The following is a 19,634-nucleotide window of genomic DNA, read 5'->3' on the forward strand; positions in this document are numbered from 1 at the left end:
AGTTTATTTAATTAATTGGATGAAATTGTGTTTGTGATGATTTTGTGATTAATTAATTTTTGGCAGATCAGAGCAAAATGATCATTGTGAAGTATGTTAAATGTGGATGTTGAGATGTTACCTTCTGTAGATGTGCAGGTAAAGTACCCTCTGTGGATGTGTAGGTAAGTTACCTTCTGGAGTTATGCAGGTAAGTTACCCTCCGGAGATGTGCTGGTTCATCATGTGGACCATACATTGTTTCATTATCAATTCTTGGAGACAGCCTCCACTGCTCATAACACACTCAAGTCAATCATCACGTGTTTGGTTGTACATCATCTCACAGTTCATCTATACAGTGTCATTGTCCTCATTTTACAGTTCAATTAGTGAACTGATAAACTTCATGGTTTGTTGCTTTTTGACTGTCTCGGTGAAGGATCGGAGAAAAGTAAATAGTACAGGGACCTTTTTGGCGGGCAGGATCCACAGATGGGATCCCATTTCTTTGAAGGGACCACAAAGAGGATTATAAATGAATGAGGGACCCTTCCTCCATTTGCAATTCTTAAAAACATTGGGTAAACTCACAAGGTCCACGCTGAACCTGACGATGCCCCCTTTGGGTGAACTGAGGAGGTTACTTGGCTTGAGATTCCTGTTCTATCACTGTGATTCCACTGAGGATTTGGTGAATTTACATTTTCAAATCTCCACAGACAGTACAGCTGTGAGGTTACTAGAGCATCACAAAATCAGACTTTTAACTGTGGAAACTGAAAAGGTCTTTGATATATTAAAATTGTATAAATGTAAAATTCAAATAAACATCTCGTGATCTCATGTCGGGCCACAATCACCCCCCGTAAATCAATGATGTCAGGACTTGGTTATTGCTGAACTCGGTGTCCTGGTTCCGTGAAATGACTCCGTGAATCACAATCGGAAACATAAATCACAAAATTCTCATGGGGGAAGTTTTACAAATTAAATAAATTGTTACACCAGGCATTCATCACCAGGGATATCCAGGTATCTAAAGGTGTGAGATTATAAAAATTATCATTTGAAGTATCTTCCGATAACTGAACCTGCACCGCCGACTGGTTAAACTTCCAAAAATCCGGGCTGACTGCAAACCTCCACTCTTGTTCCTCACTCGTCCCATCGGAGAACTGTATTTAGGAGGTTATGATTTCCCACTCTTCCCTGCAGGGTTTCAAGCCGACAGTGAACCCTTATCTCACGTCCCCCTCCCCATTTTGACCCACCATCTTCATTACCCCCATGAACCCTTCTTAGCCTCACCTGCTTATTTACAGATTGCGGTGTTCCCTTCCCTCCTCTCTCTTCTCTCCTCTTTTCCTGTTTCATTCCTTCCTTGATGTATCCAGGAGTTGCCACGCTGCCCAAATGACAGTCGTACTCTCAATCACCTTGCTCTTCCATGAGCCTCGATCATGTCGAGTAAAAAAAACGATGTCCAGGACGAGTTTAATATCAAAGGCAGAAATCACAAACTGTTGAAAGATGGAGTAGGATATTGATTTATGGGGAGTTGAAATGCAGATCAGATATAAAATGTTATTTTTGGTGTTTAATGGATAAAACCCACTTTTATCACATTTTATTTATATCCTGACACTGCTGTTCCTGTCCCTGAACTGTATACAGATCATCCGTTCCCACGAGTACCTTCACCTGGGGAATATGAAAGAACAAGCCAGGCAGCTGCAATGGATTGGCCTTACCTGGTTGGGCCTTGTGGTGATCGCAGTCATTGTGTTCATCACCGCGTGGTCTCGTGGCTGGTTCATCAAGAAGAGAAATAAAAAATGCCGCATTTCACGGTAAAGAGCGATGTGTCACATCTTTAGTTTAGGAATCTCTCATTCAACTTGTCCTCCACCTCATCAAGGTTCTGGTCTTTCTTTGTTTCCTTCCTTTGTCCCAGTTTCTTAACCTGTCCCTCATGCAGCAGGTCATGGGGTTTTGTTAGTGTGTGAGTGTTAGTGTGAGTGTGAGTGTGAGTGTGAGTGTGTGTGTGAGTGTGAGTGTGAGTGTGAGTGTGAGTGTGAGTGTTAGTGTGAGTGTGTGTGTGAGTGTTAGTGTGAGTATGAGTGTGAGTGTGAGTGTAAGTGTGAGTTTGAGTGTGAGTGTGAGTGTGAGTGTGAGTGTTCAGGTCATAACTTTTACCAATTGAGCTTTTGTCATCAAATCTTCAACAAACGTTGATTATGAGAATATTAACACAAATTAATAAATCATATAAATATATATTCATACACAGTTAATATTTTCTACCTGTTGTTTTCTTTTCGTTTATGTTGAGGACGGAAGAAAAGGGATGCGGACGGTCTTTGTGTTTTGAGATGCTTTCTCATTGTATTATTGTTCTTTCTGAAGTCGCCATTCTTCTTGGTCTAGTCTCATTCAGGAGATGTTCTCTTTTGTAGAAGTTACAGGATGATGAAAGAAAAGCTGCGAGATGTGAACATCAAGCTGATCAGCCACCTGGAGCACCAAGAGATGGATCAACAGCAGCACCAGGCAGAGCAAATTAAACTATATCAGCTTCTTGCCGAGCGAGAGCAAGTAGACTCTGAAAAATTTGCAATTATTACCAAAGAAAATCGAGAATTGAAAGAAATTCTCCAAAACCTTAATATGAATCTGCTACAAGTACAAGAAGTGGCACATCAACAACAACAGCAAAATGAGGAACATAAAATGAAGGAGCAGCAGTTTCACAGGAAGCAAGAGGAAACCAACAAACAATGTGAAAACCTTGCTCGTGCAAACAAAGAACTGAAGGAGGAGGTCCAGCAGCTGAAGAGCAAGCTGGTACTTCTTGAGGAACAGCAGAAACAGGAAGATCATGAAAATGTCCAGGAACACAATTTGAACATGGAGGAGAGTCTCCACAACAACTCTCCAGGAGCCTTACGGCACGGTGTGGACACTCCAAGTAATGAAGGTCTCCATTGTGGACCGGTAAATATCACTCATTGTACATAATCATCGTGTGTGTGTGTGTGTGTGTGTGTGTGTGTGTGTGTGTGTGTGTGTGTGTGTGTGTGTGTGTGTGTGTGTGTGTGTGTGTGTGTGTGTGTGTGTGTGTGTGTGTCTGGTTTCATGTTTGGGTAAATTTAAAATCCCTTTCTTGAGCAATGCATGAAGTTCCAAGTGAAATCACAACTTTGACAAACACACAAACTCGGATTTCACAACTAAAAATCTCAAGCTTTCTAATCCTCAAAACTTTCAAAACTTTTCTTTGTCACTCAGGCCTTGACTTCTGTTGTTTCTCTCCCTCAGGATGTTCTCAAACAGTTTCGCACTTTACTGAGCAAAATGACCCAAGATAACTTTCACCATCTTCTTCCAATGACCATGGCTCTCAACATCACAAACAGACATTTTGAGAGCGTGGTTCAGATGGTCCTCTCTCAAGCTGTTGTCACGCCCAAACATTCAGTGGTCTATGCAAGTTTATGCCAACACCTCAACAAGGTGAGGAGCTTTAAACATTGATGGAGGTCACATATTGGTACATCCTGGGTTTATCGTACACTTTAACTCTTTTTAACATTCTTATAACCTTCTACCCACCATGTCACCACCCTGCTTTGTCTTTCACAGATTGAAGTACCAATGGCGGACACACCTGGAACGTTTGAGCCCTTTCAGCAAATTCTCCTCAAACAGTGTGAGGAGAAGTATTCCAAGAGTCTCGCTGGAATCAGTTGCAGATGCGACATCAAGAGCGTTGAAGCCTCCAGTTTGGTGAACTTGGGAAAATGGGTGAAAATTGAAAAATTGTCCAAAAATGGGAATTTTGATCTGACTTTACTGACGTTGTCTTTGAACATTTGTTCTTATCCAGGTGAACGAGGATGAACTGAACACCCTCCTGAAATTCAGGAAATGCTCCCTGGGAATCATCCGTTTCATTGGGGAGCTCTATAAGCTGGGTGTGGTCACCAACAACATCATCTTGCATATTCTTCTCGAGTTGCTCAGAGATGGAAGAAACCAATCTGTTGAATACATCTGTTGCCTTTTGAATACCGTTGGAAAGAAACTTACTTCCAACGTGACAGATGACGTGGTAATATTATTCTCTGATCCATGACAGACATGGTCAATTCCAAATGGGATTTTCATTAAGATCCATCACACAGGTTTTCGTGTCGACAAGTTGCAAATTATTTTTGTTCCTCAACAGATGGATGAATATTTCCACCAAATGGAGTCGATTGTGAGAGAAGGAAAGTTGTCGGCTCGCATTCTGTTGATATTGCAACGATTTATATTTCACCGCAAGGTAAATACCTCACTCTATATTTTCTAACCACAATAACCTGCCACAGACATCTGCAGACAGTATATCGTCTATCCGTGTCAACCCATGTCTGATATGTCTTTCCTTAAACAGCGCAACTGGGTTCCATTGAGACAGTGAAGATTTCTGAAAACCATCTGATAAACAAGGGACCTGAACAGGTCCATCAGCACGGTGGAAGACGGACATGATTGTGGACTGTATGGTCTCGAAAATCAACACAACCTCGAGGACCCGCCACCTCACCTTCACAGGTTGTCTGAACTGCTTCCAAATTCAGTCTCAACTCACTTTAATTAATCACCAGAGCGGAGTCTAGTTTCCGTCATCGTGGAACATCGTTGATCGTGACATTCTTCACTCCACCCGTCAATCTGTGTCTGCATGGAAGATTCAACTCAGAAATGCTCAACATCTCAACCTCCCTCGGTGAAACACTCAAAAGTACAAAAATTCCACAATTCCTTTTTTCACCGATATGTTTAAATGTGTTCTGAAGATGTAAATATCAATTACATGTTTCATATTCGTTTGAATTGTGTTTTTATTTTATTTATGATCTTGGTGATTTACATTTGTTTAGACATGATTTTTCTGGCTATTATAATGTCAACCTTGTTTGTATCAATTTTCTGTTTGGCTTTACCAAAGATGTTTTATTTTATAAACCAAGCTGTAAGCCATTCCTTATCAACCATTTTGTTGGAGTCCTTGCTTGAGTGTTTAAACCATGTGTCGAGCACTCTACAATACTCACATTGTCACTGAATATATCGATCGACTTGAACAAAGTTCAGGGCCCACTCGCCTGCGTTTGATCGTGCGGTGGTTCACTCGCTGAAAATGTGCAATTTTATTTTGCACCACGATTCCCCTTTTCGTACGATCTTCTTTCATTCCACGACAAGTCATTTCGGCAGAGATTTAAATATGGAGAAAATAAAAATGTTTTGTTTTTAAAAGTTTCTTCAACCCTTTCATTGGAATGCTTGCTTGAGTAGAGTGCTCGTAACATCTCCGGAGTTAGGAAGGCAAAATAAATTAGATGATTACAACGAGTAAAAAATATTTTCAGTTGTTAAAATAGCAAAGCAATGAATTTCCACATCACAGCAGGATAGCCGAGAGGTACGCAGACTCGCTCTTTCTCTAATAAGCTGTTTAGCCTGGGTTTGAATCCCGACCCAGCTATAAACTGTCTTCCCGGTGTATCACAGGCTGGGTGATTCATCAACGTGTGTGCTGTGTCTCAGATAAACATTAAACTGCACATCACATCAACTAGAATGCACCCTCTCACCTTCCCCTTCCCTGTCACCCCTTCTCCCCTTTCCTGTTACCCCTCTCTCTCTTTTTAGAAATTACACCGAAGTTTTGACCTCAACAATAATTGGTGGTTAAATTCAGTGACTTATTTGAAAATCCTCTTTAAATTTCAAGACAATCAGAAGAAAATTGAGGATTTTTGAAATTTGGCCCACGTTGACCTTTTGAACTCAAAATCAATGGGTTTCTTGTTTACGACCATTTCTCCCATTTGGTGAAGATCGGTTTTAAATTCTGATTTGCAGGTGAATGAGATCGGCCAGATGTTCGTGACAACAACAAACCATGAAAAGACCGAAACGAGACATGGCTCTCCAGCAAGGTTATAAGGTGATGTAATTAATACACCTGCTCCTGTTCAAGGTCCAGATCCCCATCTGGTATCTCAGTGGGATACAAAACGTGAACTATTCAGCCTGGCTGAGGTATGGGCTCCACCAAGTGCCTTTGTAGTATTTTTTTCTGGAGTTACTTACAAGAGTGAATGAAAGAAACATCAGGAATTTGATTGTGATAAACAGGATCCATTGCCAGGGGAAGTTACGAATGAGATAATGGGAATGAAAATATTTTCTTTATTTGTTCAATTGACGAATATTGAATGAAAATAAACATATTAAAATGCCAATTTATAGAATTAAAAGTCTGCGTTCGATCTCATTTGAGTTGTCGTGTCTGTGTTGCCCAGGGGAATTCAATGGAATATGTATTTACAGTTCCAAAAGAAAATCTACACCCCCTTTCAAAATTTACACCTTTTGTTGCCTTATAGCCTGGAATTGAATTGCATTAAATCATACTTTTCCACTTTTATTTACACATCATAACCCACAACTTCCAAGGAAAAAAGAAATTCGACAAATTTCAGAATATTAATTAAAAATATAAAACGAGAATATTTTGCTTGGATAAGTGACCACCCACCCCCCTTTTAATAGCAACTGTAAAGAAAAGAAAGAGCAATCAGCATTTGCAGATCCTCACCAGGACTTGTTTTGTGTGGTGTTTGTGTACTGGTGTTTTATTTAATTAATAAGAGACATTATTAGAACTGTCACTTTATAACTGTTTCTTGTGGTGACTGGGTACGAAGACGTCATGCTTTGATTGGACACCTGACCCTAACCCATTGCGCTACTCCTCCACCCTCAAATCCATCTGGGCACAGCCAAGTGAACCTTATTCAAAAAAAGAAAAAAAAAGAACCAATTTCAAATAATTAAATAATTCTGTGTGCCAGACCATGCACCCAATCAAGATGAAATTTAAAATATGTATTATTCCCCATCACAACTCGATCATAAATGTGACTTTTCACGTCGATTGGTGAAGCAGTTCCAGAGAAAACAATATTTAATATTTTTCTTCAATCCAAATGGCTGCCAAACCATGGGACCCATCAATTATTCCACAACACACTTGTAACCCACGTCTTGGGGAACATGTGTGTCAAGTTTCCCCTCGATCTGTCCAGCCTTTGTGGAGAAGAAGATATTTAAAGGTTTCAGAGTAAATCCAATATGGCTGCGAAACCTTGTGACCAATGATGTCAAATGTGTGAACCTTTTGTTCATCATGGATAGGTGGTCATACATGTCCAGTTTCACCTCGAACTGTTCAGCCACTTCAGAGAAGATTTTTGAATGTTGTCTAAAAAATTTTTTTTAAAATGGCTGACGAATCACGTGACCAATCAATTTCTTTTTCTTTTTTTTCTGTGACGAAGTCATCAAAATTTTTTTCTCTGGACCATTTTATCCCAAGATGACTGTCAAAATGTTTGTACTGATCAGATGTAGCATTCGACATATACAATTATGACGTCATAACGACGGCACCTACAACATCAGAAAAATCACATTAATTTCCCCATGAGGAGTATTTGCCATGTGCAGGTTTAAATTTTTATCCATATGTGCTTTTAGAGGTTCAAAGGTCAGATATATTTCCGTTTTTCCAACATTGCTGCAGCATCACGAAACCAATGACATCATAATTACAATAAAACATTCTACATCAGCATTCGCTCCTTCAGCGAAAATTTCAATTCAATCCGACAAGCGCTTGTGGAGAAAAACAAGAAAGTTCTTTGTGGACAAACAAACAAACACACAGACAGGCAAAGGGACCCAAGCGCAACACCTTCTCCTTCGGCGAGGTTAAAAATCACTCCTTGAGTGACTTGGCTGAACATAACGGCACTCGGTAGAGCGAATAGCTCCTCCAGGTCAAGTCAGGTATGGGAACATGTGCAAAAGCAGCGCGTCGCTGTGTCCACTCTCTGCCGGTACTCCAGGGGCGGCCTCTGTCTGGCCATCCCCAGGCAGATGCCTGGCCCATCCCCATCTCCTTAAGACTGATCAACCTGCTGAAACCACGCGGCACATGGTCGGCCCATTGGTCTCCTCCACTCACGCGACCCCCTCCCTGATAGAATCTCATGAGCAGGATCGGCATCAGGAAAATGAGCCACATGTCCATACAGCCGCAGCTGACGCTGGCGGATTTTGCAGGTAAAAATCTCATTGGAGTCTCTCTCAGCAACCGCTCGTTGGACAAAAAGTATGACCAGCGATAGCCAAGGATTCTCCGAAGAGACATACAGCTGTGAGGTTACTAGAGCATCACAAAATCAGACTTTTAACTGTGGAAACTGAAAAGGTCTTTGATATATTAAAATTGTATAAATGTAAAATTCAAATAAACATCTCGTGATCTCATGTCGGGTCACAATCACCCCCCCGTAAATCAATGATGTCAGGACTTGGTTATTGCTGAACTCGGTGTCCTGGTTCCGTGAAATGACTCCGTGAATCACAATCGGAAACATAAATCACAAAATTCTAACCGAGGAAGTTTTACAAATTAAATAAATTGTTACACCAGGCATTCATCACCAGGGATATCCAGGTATCTAAATGACAGTCGTACTCTCAATCACCTTGCTCTTCCATGAGCCTCGATCGTGTTGAGTCAAAAAAAACGATGTCCAGGACGAGTTTAATATCAAAGGCAGAAATCACAAACTGTTGAAAGATGGAGTAGGATATTGATTTATAGGGAGTTGAAATGCAGATCAGATATAAATTGTTATTTTTGGTGTTTAATGGATAAAACCCACTTTTATCACATTTTATTTATATCCTGACACTGCTGTTCCTGTCCCTGTACTGTATACAGATCATCCGTTCCCACGAGTACCTTCACCTGGGGAATATGAAAGAACAAGCCAGGCAGCTGCAATGGATTGGCCTTACCTGGTTGGGCCTTGTGGTGATCGCAGTCATTGTGTTCATCACCGCGTGGTCTCGTGGCTGGTTCATCAAGAAGAGAAATAAAAAATGCCGCATTTCACGGTAAAGAGCGATGTGTCACATCTTTAGTTTAGGAATCTCTCATTCAACTTGTCCTCCACCTCATCAAGGTTCTGGTCATTCTTTGTTTCCTTCCTTTGTCCCAGTTTCTTAACTTGTCCCTCATGCAGCAGGTCATGGGGTTTTGTTAGTGTGTGAGTGTTAGTGTGAGTGTGAGTGTGAGTGTGAGTGTGAGTGTTAGTGTGAGTGTTAGTGTGAGTATGAGTGTGAGTGTGAGTGTAAGTGTGAGTTTGAGTGTGAGTGTGAGTGTGAGCGTGAGTGTGAGTGTGAGTGTGAGTGTGAGTGTGAGTGTTCAGGTCATAACTTTTACCAATTGAGCTTTTGTCATTAAATCTTCAACAAACGTTGATTATGAGAATATTAACACAAATTTATAAATCATATAAATATTGTTGTGGTTGACGAAATTCGCAAACCACCATTCAGGTCCCTTATGTGAGATATCTCTGTAAGTATATGTGTAGTTAGGCCCAAACCCGTTGTTTCGAGGGAATAAATATCATTCATTCGGGCTGCGACCCTTCTAGATAGCCGTTTTTCTTTTACTATCTTTATTTTGGACCAGCCGCCATTACTACCACCACCAACCACGTCTCAACAGCCATCACACAACAACCACCAACCGCAACGCCGCTTCACAACAACAGCCACGACCTTTACCGTCACAACTCGCCCTCGCAACCATCGCATCACCGTCATTCCCACGCCGCTTGTGGGCACCGATACTGGACTCGTGCAGGGCGCGCACCGAGCAGGGGTGCAAAAGCGCCGGCCTTTCCGAAGAAAACGGATCAAAACGACTCACGCCCACTTCTGTTCCGTCCTATCGGCGAGTGTGGGGCGATTTGGCCCCGCCTCCAGGTGCGTTGGAGTAATATCGCTATATGCAAATTCATGGATCAAAAAGCATTCACGCCCACTTTTCCTCGGTCCAATGGGGAGCCAGTTAGAGGTGAAGGGTCGGAGGTAAAGGGTCGAAGGTGAAGGAGCGAGGCCACGGGGCATATAAGGGGCTGCGTTCGTCAGTCAAGGTAGTTAAGAGGTCAGAGGGGAGAGAGTTAAGAGTTCGGAGCCAGTGAAGAGTTGGGACGAGTCAAGAGAGGAGTCGGAGCGGGCAGTTGGACGGAGCTGTGGAGAGGTGGCGGCGGCGAAGGCGGTCGAGGGGGTGCTCGTGTCAGAGTCGGGGAGCTGCGGAGGGAGAGGCCGGCGGCGCGACCGAGGTCGTGGTGGAGACGCTCGTCGCGGGACCCGAGACAGGGAGATATCCTCCTTCCCCCCGAGCATCAACAACCCCCTCCTGTTTCCCCCCGCACTGAGATAGTGCGAGAAGGGGGCCCCGTTCCCACCCCTACCAGACACTGTCCGCGAGGCCCGCGGAGTCGGGGCGCCACCGCCATCTTGCGGCTCATCATCAGACGGGTAGGCCCGACGCGGTCTCGGCCCCAGGCCCGCCTACCCCCCTCATCCTTGAGGGTGGTCCTTTTCTTTTGCTTTGGGTATATGTGTTGTCGGCGCCGTCTGTGAAGTAAAACTGTATAAGTGTTGCCGTGTGCTCGGTAGTCGGTTAGCTCTGCATTGTCTTTTGCTTTTACATTTGCTTTTTGTGCATTATTGTGTGTTCTTCTTCTTCTTCTTCTTTTACATTTGCTTTTGGTGTAATTGTATATGTGTGCTTTCCGTTCATCGCGAAATAAATGTGCTTTATGTTGAACTGTTTTCCCGTTTCGCTTCGTCTTTTCCTTTATTGAATCTCCATCTTACTTCACGTAAAGGGTTGGTCGTGGGCTAAAACGCCCGATAATTAATCGAACCATCGAGGCCGACGATAACACCGCTCGGTTATCCCGATAGTACGGAACGGGTCGCTTAAAGTGGCCCGTGTCCGAAGTCGACCTGCGGCGAGGTGCGATCGCCCGGTCTACCCTGCGTGTGGGTACTTAGGTCGGTCGAATTTGGCGAGCAACCCTATCCAACGCGGGGGGCCGATTGGCACGATCGTGGTGAGGCCGAAAGATCCACCCGTGACTAGTTCCCGGCGTTAGTCCGAGAGGGTCACGACGGGATTGTCCGTCCGGTGGGCGACGTGCCGCGATTCGAGTTACGTGGCCGTTCGCACGCCGGCGGGCGCGAATCCGCAACAATATATATTCATACACAGTTAATATTTTCTACCTGTTGTTTTCTTTTAGTTTATTTTGAGGACGGAAGAAAAGGGATGCGGACGGTCTTTGTGTTTTGAGATGCTTTCTCATTGTATTATTGTTCTTTCTGAAGTCGACATTCTTCTTGGTCTAGTCTCATTCAGGAGATGTTCTCTTATGTAGAAGTTACAGGATGATGAAAGAACAGCTGCGAGATGTGAACATCAAGCTGATCAACCACCTGGAGCACCAAGAGATGGATCAACAGCAGCACCAGGCAGAGCAAATAAAACTACATCAGCTTCTTGCCGAGCGAGAGCAAGTAAACTCTGAAAAATTTGCAATTATTACCAAAGAAAATCGAGAATTGAAAGAAATTCTCCAAAACCTAAATATGAATCTGCTGCAAGTACAAGAAGCGGCACATCAACAACGACAGCAAAATGAGGAACATAAAATGAAGGAGCAGCAGTTTCACGAGAAGCAAGAGGAAACCAACAAACAATGTGAAAACCTTGCTCGTGCAAACAAAGAACTGAACGAGGAGGTCCAGCAGCTGAAGAGCAAGCTGGTACTTCTTGAGGAACAGCAGAAACAGCAAGATCATGAAAATGTCCAGGAGCACAATTTGAACATGGAGGAGAGTCTCCACAACAACTCTCCAGGAGCCTTACGGCACGGTGTGGACACTCCAAGTAATGAAGGTCTCCGTTGTGGACCGGTAAATATCACTCATTGTACATAATCAACGTGTGTGTGTGTGTGTGTGTGTGTGTGTGTGTGTGTGTGTGTGTGTGTGTGTGTGTGTGTGTGTGTGTGTGTGTGTGTGTGTGTGTGTGTGTGTGTGTGTGTGTGTGTGTGTGTGTGTGTGTGGTTTCATGTTTGGGTAAATTTAAAATCCCTTTCTTGAGAAATGCATGAAGTTCCAAGTGAAATCACAACTTTGACAAACACACAAACTCGGATTTCACAACTAAAAATCTCAAGCTTTCTCATCCTCAAAACTTTCAAAACTTTTCTTTGTCACTCAGGCCTTGACTTCTGTTGTTTCTCTCCCTCAGGATGTTCTCAAACAGTTTCGTACTTTACTGAGCAAAATGACCCAAGATAACTTTCAGCATCTTCTTCCAATGACCATGGCTCTCAACATCACGTGCAGACATTTTGAGAGTGTGGTTCAGATGGTCCTCTCTCAAGCTGTTGTCACGCCCAAACATTCAGCGGTCTATGCAAGTTTATGCCAACACCTCAACAAGGTGAGGAGCTTTAAACATTGATGGAGGTCACATATTGGTACATCCTGGGTTTATCATACACTTTAACTATTTTTCACATTCTTATAACCTTGTACCCACCATGTCACCACCCTGCTTTGTCTTTCACAGATTGAAGTACCAATGGCGGACACACCTGGAACGTTTGAGCCCTTTCAGCAAATTCTCCTTAAACAATCTGAGGAGAAGTATTACAAGAGTCTCGCTGGAATCAGTTGCACATGCGACATCAAGAGCATTGAAGCCTCCAGTTTGGTGAACTTGGGAAAATGGGTGAAAATTTCAAAATTGTCCAAAAATGGGAATTTTGATCTGACTTTACTGACGTTGTCTTTGAACATCTGTTTTTATCCAGGTGAACGAGGATGAACTGAACACCCTCTTGAAATTCAGGAAATGCTCCCTGGGAATCATCCGTTTCATTGGGGAGCTCTATAAGCTGGGTGTGGTCACCACCAACATCATCGTGCATATTCTTCTCGAGTTGCTCAGAGATGGAAGAAACCAATCTGTTGAATACATCTGTTGCCTTTTGAATACCGTTGGCAAGAAACTTACTTCTGACGTGACGGATGTCGTGGTAATATTATTCTCTGATCCATGACAGACATGTTCAATTCCAAATGGGATTTTCATTAAGATCCATCACACAGGTTTTCGTGTCGATAACTTGCAAATTATTTTTGTTCCTCAACAGATGGATGAATATTTCCACCAGATGGAGTCGATTGTGAGAGAAGGAAAGTTGTCGGCTCGCATTCTGTTGATATTGCAACGATTTATATTTCACCGCAAGGTAAATACCTCACTCTACATTTTCTAACCACAATAACCTGCCACAGACATCTGCAGACAGTATATCGTCTATCCGTGTCAACCCATGTCTGATATGTCTTTCCTTAAACAGCGCAACTGGGTTCCATTGAGACAGTGAAGATTGCTGATCACCATCTGAAAAACAAGGGACCTGAACAGGTCCATCAGCACGGTGGAAGACCGACATGATTGTGGACTGTATGGTCTCGAAAATCAACACAACCTCGAGACCCGCCACCTCACCTTCACAGGTTGTCTGAACTGCTTCCAAATTCAGTCTCAACTCACCTTAATTAATCACCTGAGCTGAATCTAGTTTCTGTCATCGTGGAAGATCGTTGATCGTGACATTCTTCACTCCACCCGTCAATCTGTGTCTGCATGGAAGATTCAACTCAGAAATGCTCAACATCTCAACCTCCCTCGGTGAAACACTCAAAAGTACAAAAATTCCACAATTCCTTTTTTCACCGAAATGTTTAAATCTGTTCTGAAGATGTAAATATCAATTACATGTTTCATATTCGTTTGAATTGTGTTTTTATTTTATTTATGATCTTGGTGATTTACATTTGTTTTAACATTATTTTTCTGGCTATTATAATGTCAACCTTGTTTGTATCAATTTTCTGTTTGGCTTTACCAAAGATGTTTTCTTTTATAAACCAAGCTGTAAGCCATTCCTTCTCAACCATTTTGTTGGAGCGCTTGCTTGAGTGCTTAAACCATGTGTCGAGCATTCTACAATACTCACACTGTCACTGAATATGTCGATCGACTTGAACAAAGTTCAGGGCCCACTCGCCTGCGTTTGGTCGTGCGGTGGTTCACTCGCTGAAAATGTGCAATTTTATTTTGCACCACAATTCCCCTTTTTGTACGATCTTCTTTCATTCCTCGACAAGTCATTTCGGCAGAGAATTACACATGGAGAAAATTAAAATGTTTTGTTTTTAAAAGTTTCTTCAACCATTTCATTGGAATGCTTGCTTGAGTGGAGTGCTCGTAACATCTCCGGAGTTAGGAAGGCAAAATAAATTAGACGATTACAACGAGTAAAAAATGTTTTCAGTTGTTACAAAAGCAAAGCAATGAATTTCTATATCATGGCAGGATAGCCGAGAGGTATGCAGGCTTGCACTAATCTCAGGAGTTGTTTAGCCTGGGTTTGAATCTTGACCCAGCTGTCATCCCGGTGTTTCACAGGCTGGGTCATTCATCAATGTTTTTTCCGTCTCTCATTATCATCACACCATTTGAACGCCTTTAACCCTGAGCAGGGGTCAGCTTTTTGCGGGCTTCAATCATGGTGCCCTTTCTTGTGGCAATGTTTTTTTTATGGCTGGATGTCTTTCCTGTCGCCAGTGTGTCATCTCTCAGATGGACATTAAACTGGACGTCATATCTGCATGGAGTACATCCTCTGTCATCTCTTTCTCTCTTTTGCTCACACTCCTCTTCCCCTGTTCCCCTGTTCCTCCAAACCCTCCCCCTCCATTAAGGACTGATGGTGTAGTTTAAAATATATCAGGTAGATGGCATGAGTTTGACATGGAAACTGGTGGTTTAATAGAAAATGTTGGCTTTTGTGCATGTCTAATTGACTTTGGATTCCCCTCCCCTCATGCTTACCTCCTCCCAAAGCATTCTCCTTGCTCCCACCTAACTCCCAGAGTATGTTGTGCCAACTCATGAGGTGTCGCACTTCCCCACCTTCCGAGCCCCCCCACCACCCACCTCTCTCCCCCTCCTCACTCACTCCTGTCTCTCACCCCACTCCTCTATCATCCCTCCGTGTCCCCCACCACGCTTTCTCTCCCCCCCCTTCCTGTCTCTCACCCCTCTCCTCTATCATCCCTCCGTGTCCCCCACCACGCTTTCTCTCCCCCTTCCTGTCTCTCACCCCTCTCCTCTATCATCCCTCCCTACCCCCACCGCGCTTTCTCTCCCCCACCCTCCTCCTGTGTCTCTCCCTCCTCTCTTCTATCATCCCCCCATCGCTCCCTCTGTCTTTTAGAAATTTCACCGAAGTTTTGACCTCAAATCATTGGTGCTTGAATTATGTGACCTTTATCTGCAAATCCTCTTCCAATTTCAAGACAAGTCGAAGATAATTGAGGATTTTTGAATTTTGGTCCATGTTGACCTATAGATCGCAAAAACAATGGGCTTCTTGTTTACGACTCACTCTACCATTTGGTGAAGATCGGTTTAAAATTGTAATTTATAGGCGAATGACATCGGCCAGTAACAAACCACAAAATAACCGAAACCGACACAGCTCTCCAGTGAGGCTTCATAAGAAGATGTAATGAATACACCGACTCCGTTCAAGGTCCAGATCCCCATGTGGTATCTCAGTGGGACACAAAACATGAACTATTCAGCCTGGTGATGTATGGGCTCCACCGAGTGCCTTTCCAGTATTTTATCTGGAGTTACTTACATGACTTTATGACAGAAAAAACATAAGGAATTTGATTCTGATAAACGGTATCCATTGCCAGGGGAAGTTATGAATGACGGAATGAAGGAGAAAATGGAAATGAAAACATTTCCTTTGTTTGTTCAATTGAAGAATATTGAATGAAAATAAACATTTAAATGACCATTAACATAATTTAGAGTCTTCATCTCGTACGAGTTGTAGTATCTGTGTTGCCCAGGGGAATTCTATAAAATATGTATTTACATTTCCAAAATAAAATCTCCACCCCCTTTCAAAATTTACACCTTTTGTTGCTTTATGGCCTGGAATTAAATAGCATTAAATCAGACTTTTCCACCTTTATTTACACATCGTAACCCACAACTTCCACGTGAAAAACAAATTCTACAAATTAAAAAAAAATAAAAATAAAAATACAAAGCGAGAATATCTTGTTTGGATAAGTGTCCAATTATAACAATTGTAAAGAAGAAAAGAGCAATAGGCGATTGCAGACCCTCACCAGGACTTGTTTTCTGTGGTGTTTGTGTGCTGGTGTGTTATTTAATTAATAAGAGACATTATTAGAACTACCACTTTATATCTGCTGGCAGTGGTGACTGGGTACGAATACGTCTCGCTTTGATTGGACACCTCACCCAAACCCATGACATTTTTTATTGTTACAGCACGTGCGCTGTATACAATTGCACCAAGTTTGAAATGTCCCCGGTGTCTACCATGTCTCCGGTGTCCCCTGTCCCCCCCCCCCACGTGCCTCAAGACAGCCAATGATGGCCGTCCGGGAGATGGCAGTGCGTAACCGAGATGGAAATAGCAAGAATTGACGGAAATACCCGAGTATTTCAATGGAAATTTGTGAAACTAATGTGTTATATATGTGAAAACCATTTAATTTATTGCTTGACGGGAAAAACCAAGAAACGCGCCCCTCTCATGTACGAACGACCGAAAGACGTCATTTCCGCCCACCATCGGATTTCGCGCCGAAAGACGTCATTTCCGCGCACCATCACATTTTGCGCCAAAAGACGTCATTTCCGCCCACCATGGCATTTCACTCCGAACGCTGAAAGCTAAGTTCTTCTTATTTTACATCATTCTTTTGCAGCCCCCTGCCATGCTGTATCGAACGATTTCATTCCTTCTGTTATATATAAAGGTGCTTATCACAATAATAACAACATTTTTACATTTCAAATATTAAGTACGCTTTTTAATTGTTTTTCAACTGAAAAAGCATAAATTGCATATTTTTAACATTATTGTACTCATTTGCTTCACCACATGCACTGTATTGAAGGATTTCACTTGTTATTATTGAACTGAATTTATAATGGGATTAAAATGAATTCAATTCAAATGAAATGGAAGACCAAATAGGTACAGCCCTCCATTGGAGGAACCAGAAGGAACCTGAACAAGCAAAAAGCAAAGATGAAGTAATCAGGAGGAACCTGGATAGGAATAGCATTTCAGCTGCTGCTCCTCAACCCTCAAACCCATCCAGGCGCAGCCAAGTGAGCCTTATTCAAAAAATAAAAATGAGCAGTGGAGGGTAAAGGGAAATGAATTTGGGATGAGAGATGTGAGTGAGAGCGTCACAAGATAGTGGGCGGGGCATTTAAAGGCGGCGGGGCATTCAAAGGGGGCGGGGCGTTAAGATTTCCTTCACATTTGCAGAAAACGATGCAGACGGTCCTTAATTAAATAATTCGGTGTGTTGTTGAACCACAAACACGTCCTTTGCTGCACCACCACTTGTGTTTGTATTCTTCTGATAGTCATAAACTGGTATTTTAAACCACGTGGAGAAAATCTTCAGGTTTATCATGTGGGGGTATTTTAAACCAGGTGGTGAAAATCATCAGGTTTATCATATATGGGGGTATTTTAAACCACTTGGTTAAAATCTACAGGTTTATCATGTGGGGGTATTTTAAACCACGTGGTGAAAATCTACAGGTTTATCATATAGGGGATATTTTATAGCATGTGGTGAAAATCTACAGGTTTATCATATAGGGGGTATTTTAAAGCATGTGGTGAAAATCTTCAGGTTTATCATGTGGGGGGTATTTTAAACCACATGGTGAAAATCTTCAGGTTTATCATATTGGGGGGTATTTTAAACCACGTGGTGAAAATCTTCAGGTTTATCATATTGGGGGGTATTTTAAACCACGTGGTGAAAATCTTCAGGTTTATCATGTGGGGGTATTTTAAACCACGTGGTTAAAATCTACAGGTTTATCATGTGGGGGTATTTTAAACCACGTGGTGAAAATCGTCAGGTATCATGTGGGGGTATTTTAAACCACATGGTGAAAATCTTCAGGTTTATCATGTGAGGGTATTTTAAACCACGTGGTTAAAATCTTCAGGTTTATCATATTGGGGGGTATTTTAAACCACGTGGTGAAAATCTTCAGGTTTATCATATAGGGGGGTATTTTAAACCACGTGGTGAGAATCTTCAGGTTTGTCATGTTGAGGGTATTTCAAACTATGTGGTGAAAATCTACAGGTTTATCATATAGGGGATATTTTATAGCATGTGGTGAAAATCTACAGGTTTATCATATAGGGGGTATTTTAAAGCATGTGGTGAAAATCTTCAGGTTTATCATGTGGGGGGTATTTTAAACCACATGGTGAAAATCTTCAGGTTTATCATATAGGGGATATTTTAAACCACATGGTGAAAATCTTCAGGTTTATCATGTGGGGGGTATTTTAAACCACATGGTGAAAATCTTCAGGTTTATCATATTGGGGGGTATTTTAAACCACGTGGTGAAAATCTTCAGGTTTATCATATTGGGGGGTATTTTAAACCACGTGGTGAAAATCTTCAGGTTTATCATGTTGGGATATTTTAAACCACGTGGTGAAAATCTTCAGGTTTATCATATTGGGGGGTATTTTAAACCACGTGGTGAAAATCTTCAGGTTTATCATATTGGGGGGTATTTTAAACCACGTGGTGAAAATCTTCAGGTTTATCATATTGGGGGGTATTTTAAACCACGTGGTGAAAATCTTCAGGTTTATCATGTCGGGATATTTTAAACCACGTGGTGAAAATATTCAGGTTTGTCATGTGGGGGTATTTTAAACCTCGTGGTGAAAATCTTCAGGTTTCCCACACATTTCCAGATCCCGGACGGGTGGTGCCCGATTCTGTGGACATAAGACTTGTGATGACAGTGCCGGTTTAAACCTGAAGAGAGCGACCTGGTCTCTGCGGAGAAGCCAGGAGAGCCCAACTGGGGGAACCACCACCGGGTTCACCCTGAAAGTTGTAACGAAACCTTCCCCCTTCATGTTGGAGTCCCACGGGGATTTCCACCTTTTTCAATCTGAACCTTGAACAGATTCACTATCTCTGACTGGTCCAGTGGGATTGGGGTTGCACCCTCATGTACACGTCCTGCTCGGTTCCGTCCCCCCCTCCACATCGGGATGACACGTGACCTCGGAACGAAGCACGGTTTCAGTGCGGTACTTGGGGCGGTGTATGGTGATGTTATCGTAAGTATTCTGAAGAGGAATTTATTTCAGTGTTTCAGTTACTGTTTCCGATCTGAAGATGGAACGTCATCTTTAACGATTCGTAAAGTTGAGATATTTTCGGACAAAACTTAAACCTTCCTCTCTGATTGTGTGGAAAACGGATGTTACAAATGCACCAAGAGGACCATTGGTTTGGTCTGTGAGACACGGAAAGTAATAAACACTGAGATTACTGAAACAAGTGTTCCCGTTTATATGTAAATAAAATTCACAAACCCGGCCAACGGATTTTTATTAAACGTTATCATATTCCTCAGATAATTAAAAACGTGGAAAATACACCGAGTTTTACTTTCTTCACTGTGTGGGCGTGGCCATCCTGGCGTGTCGAATGACGTGCAGCGAATCAAG

The sequence above is a fragment of the Eptatretus burgeri genome, chromosome 1 (genome assembly GCF_056783735.1).
Source record: "Eptatretus burgeri isolate ZD-2024b chromosome 1, Ebu_testis_v1, whole genome shotgun sequence".
Taxonomy (NCBI): Eukaryota; Metazoa; Chordata; class Myxini; order Myxiniformes; family Myxinidae; genus Eptatretus; species Eptatretus burgeri.